This window comes from Bactrocera dorsalis, chromosome 1, assembly GCF_023373825.1.
Source record: "Bactrocera dorsalis isolate Fly_Bdor chromosome 1, ASM2337382v1, whole genome shotgun sequence".
Classification (NCBI taxonomy): domain Eukaryota; kingdom Metazoa; phylum Arthropoda; class Insecta; order Diptera; family Tephritidae; genus Bactrocera; species Bactrocera dorsalis.
The window spans coordinates 12,067,605-12,072,069 of record NC_064303.1 but is presented as its reverse complement, the minus strand read 5'-3'; positions in this window follow the sequence as shown (position 1 = coordinate 12,072,069).

The following is a 4,465-nucleotide window of genomic DNA, read 5'->3' as shown; positions in this document are numbered from 1 at the left end:
AGTTTTTTAATATTTTGGTTGACGAGCGACTAATGCAGTATCCTATATAAGGTTTACTATATTTTCTGAACCAGTACCTATTCCAAAAGGTGTCTACTTTATAGCTGAGCGGTAAAAATTTGTGATTTTTGTTTCGATTTGTGTTGAGTTTCTTTTGAAATGCCGGTACTGTAGTGAAATGACGGCATTGTAAAGTCAAGGTTCTGATCCAACATAGAACTAATTGAACCATCTTTCGAGGATCGTGCTTCTAAAACACGTAGATTCGCTCGCTTCCCAACGAGTTTAAAATAAAATTTTGAGACCAGTTCGACTGATCTAGTGGGAGCGTACCTCTTAAAGCATTTAAGTTAGTTTTAATGTTAGTGAGGTTTTTAAGTTTAACAAGTCATGCGGCCATCAAGTGGTTTTGTAAGCCCACTCAGGTAGATTTAAAAATCTATGGAGTTTACGGAGCGAGTGCCAATATTTTCATATTTTCTTTGAGTTATTATTCGAGATGAAATATAGTTCCACTTGATTCCCGGTTATGATACCGGCTTTGCAAGTTTCAAGGGATACCCACATGTTTCTCAAACGATCTAATCCAGTATCACATATCAAAGTGTATTCTAGCACGAAGAAGATTCTTGTAAAACCTAACAGCCATTCGGTGACCTTAGAAAGGTCGTAGAGTAAGTAAAAGTTCGAGTTAACTAGAGATGCTTTTGGTTCTTACGGTTTTCACAAGGTGATCTGCAGTATGATCATCGTGTGATACGAGCAATTGATAACTGAAGTCATTAGTTCTATCGTAAGACCTCGAGATGTGCAAATAAACTTTTTAACGCTTGGATCACCAAGAGCCGATTGTTGAATAGCTATAATCTGATCGAGGGATCTCTTGTTGTATTGTGATCGCGTCTGGTTCTCGTAAAATGTGAGCACCAAATGTAGTAAGGAAATTGAGAGCGCCGTCAAATCTTCCTTAGATTTGTAAGAAGGTCTGAAAAGTGAGGTTAAAGACCTTCAACCTCAAATTTCTTTTGGGCACCAATTGGAAAGACTACTCAGTTACGCCCATTTATTATATTCATACATACATACAAACATATGTATATAATAATACATTTCATAACTTCAAAGCTTTCCTTCCCCCGACATCTGCTCGATTTTACCGTGCGTGGAATGAGCGTGTGCTTTGTGAGACGCTACTTGAGGCTACTTATTTATTAGCCGCCGCAATTGTGGCATGCCGCAACAGTTAAGTCAAGCTCACGGACACACGCCAACGTGCGCATAATTTGCGTGTTCGCCTAGCAACGCTCCAAATGCCGCCTAGCAACAGCCAACAGTGCCAATCAAACGGAGTGCCGGGCAGAGATTGCGCTGCAGCTTAGGTGCGCGTGTGGGTGGCTGGCTGTAAGCGGCAAGTTGCAATGCATAAATAAATACCCAATTAGCTGGATTTAGGCAAGCGCACACGCACACACACACTGACGCACAGACACACAAATTGAAATATTAAAATTTTCAATATAATTTTTTTTGTACGCAAGTTGTTGCCACCTACGCACAGCGTTACATAGGATACATAACATGAAATGCGTCCAGCAGTCTGCCACATAACTCACCATGCTGCCGATCAGTCTACCTGCCGCTCAGCTGCAACCCGCCCGTGCACACACCGGGCTCATGAGCCAGCAAGTCATTTGGACCACAGCAGCCAGTTTGTCTGTGCCGACGTTGCCACGAAATGCTTTTATGCGTTGAATCAGCTAGTTGAGGCCCGACTCCGGCTGTGGCTCGCATCCTCACAGCCGTCAAGAAGTCTGTGCCAACTAGCGCTAGTCATTCTCTATGTTCGTATGTGTGTGTGTGTGTTTGTGTTGGGTTGCCGCTGCAACTGGTCGAACTTGGTATGCCGCGTCATGCACACCTTTCGCACAGCGTGACGCTGCCATGGCTAACAATGTGCGCGCTGTTGCACGTTTCCAACATTTTTCGACTTTTTTCTTCTAAATATTTTTCTCTTTTTTTGTTGTTTTCGATTTGCTGTCGATATTTTGTAATGCATTGTTGCTGCAGTTTACAGCAAATGCTCGTGCGTTTTCCAATTTCGGTTTTATTTCGATTTTCATAATGTGCGAGACTTTATGACCCTTTTGCTTTGCGGCAAGGCGGCGATGCCATGTAGAAGCAGCAGCAGCAGCACCGGTGGTGCACAAAAACGATAAAGCGTAGTTTGGTACAAAGGTTAGCTAAGCGTTTGAAGTTTTGAGGTGATAAATATGCGCTTACGAGGTTGTCTGATAAGTACTTTGAGTTAGGTTCGATACTGTATCCAGAAATCGCACTGGACTACTTGGTGCAGAACAGGTATGTACTTAACTTACAAAAAGGTAAACAAAATTTTAGAAAAAGAACAAGTTTTTGCTCAATACACTTGACCCAGTGATTTTTCGACTTTTTTCGAACCATTTGAACTATATTTTCGGTCGGCAGATCTTCAAAGCTGGTCTTCTTGGCGGCACTAATCCTTACATTCCACTCAAATATTTCCACGCAGGTAGATTTCACAAGTTTGGAAACAAAGAAATCCTACGAGGTCAACTCTGTATCTAGGCTCAAGTGGGCCAGCAGTTCATAGTCTAAACCGACCAACTTGGCCGCAGGTATGAAGCCGCAGGTATGAACCGGATGCGTTGTTACGTCAGAAGAGCAATTTTTTTTTGCCAAATTGAACTGGTTTTTTCGCGATTCGACCCAAAAATTCCGTTTTACTCTCCCCTTAGTAATCGGATTCACCTTTTGAATCCAAAAGGTCCTCTTTTTTCTGGTCGATAGCATAGTTTTCGCTTTCTTCGGAGTAGATTCGGCGGCTAAAGTCCACTAGATCTTAGACTTAGCAATCTGCAGATTATACCTTGTGATTTCCAAAACAGTGGTCCATAGAATAATTTTTGCTTTTATCGGAGAAAGTTCGCCAGATAAAGTCCATTATATCTGTGTCTCTGGAATCTAAAGATCGCATCTTGTGAGTTCTAGAAAACTGTGGTCACTTCTTATATGATTAACTGGACAGTTTCAACCTTTTTTTAAGGAAGTTTGCTGGCTAAAGTCCAGTGCATCTTGATCTTAGCAGTCTGTAGATTGTACCTTGTGATTTGTGAAGAATTGACAATCACTTTCTGGTCTATAGGACAGTTTTTGCTTTCTTCAGCTCAGGTTTGCCAGGTAAAGACTTGATTTTTGACTCTGAAAATCACACCTTGTAGGTTCGACGAGTGGATTCTACCATTGCGAATTTTTCCTTGTGTCAGGAGTAAATCAGTTAGTACATGGTTTGTATGACAATATTTCTTTCTTCGGAGCAGGTTCGTCAGGTAAAGTCCACTTTATGATAAAGTGGAATCTAATGTTCAAACCTTGTAAATCCTAGAAAATGGTAGTTTCTATTTGCTCAATAGAACAGGTTTTGCCTTCTTTTTAGTAGGTTCGACGAACGAAGTCCGCTAGTTCGAATATTTCCTGGTCTCTGAAATATATCCGTTAATGATCTGCAGGGATGACAGAAAACTCTTCGCATTGTGCTTAAAGAACATCTGGATTTGCTGTGAAGAGGTCTCCAGGTTGCGCTGGTTATCTGCAGTGAGGATAGCTGTTTTATCTTCTTGTATGTCACGCATTTTCTGGTGAAGATCTGCCGATACGAGATCATGAGTTTTGGTTGCGTTGTCCTCCGTGGTAGCCGTTTCTTCGGCTCGCTTGGGCATGGGTTCATCAAAAACCCAGGTGATGAAACCCGTTAAACCAATTTTTGAGGTTCGCTATCGAGGGAGGCGAGGCACCTAAGGGTTTTTTCGTTTCTATGCATGATTTCGCTTCTAACAACAAAAATCGAACCAGCAACCGAATACTTTTTCTTTTTCCTCCATGTTTCTAAAGTAAGAGGACTCACCCGCTTCTTCACGCGGTCGAAACAGAATTTTGAGACCTGTTCGACTGAAATTTTGATAGCAGACTTCTATGACTATGTACTACATGAAAACAAATTTCCTATTGGAACCATGACTACTTATTAGACCGCCCTCGTATATATGAATGTTTGTAACTGTGTGCGTGTCTCTCCGCCTGTAAATCGTAAATTCCTGATGACCATCATAAATTGTTCGAGTTGATTTTAATGTACCTCGAGTGTGTATCATACATGCATATTATCTATTGGACGAACAGTCCGCAAGTCACCCTCACTGACACCCGCAGCCTCCCATTCTACAGCGTGTTATAGCCGCGCGGCAGCAGCTGTAAACGCCGCAAGGCTCAAACACACACACAAACACGGCAACTAACCTCAATTACAACAACAACACTGTGAAAAACGTCAGCCAAATCGACGCACCGTCATCAGCGCGCACTCAATCCTCGAGAATGTCAAGCGCGGCACGCAGACAACACGGCAGAAGTCAATGAAAATGGCCATTAA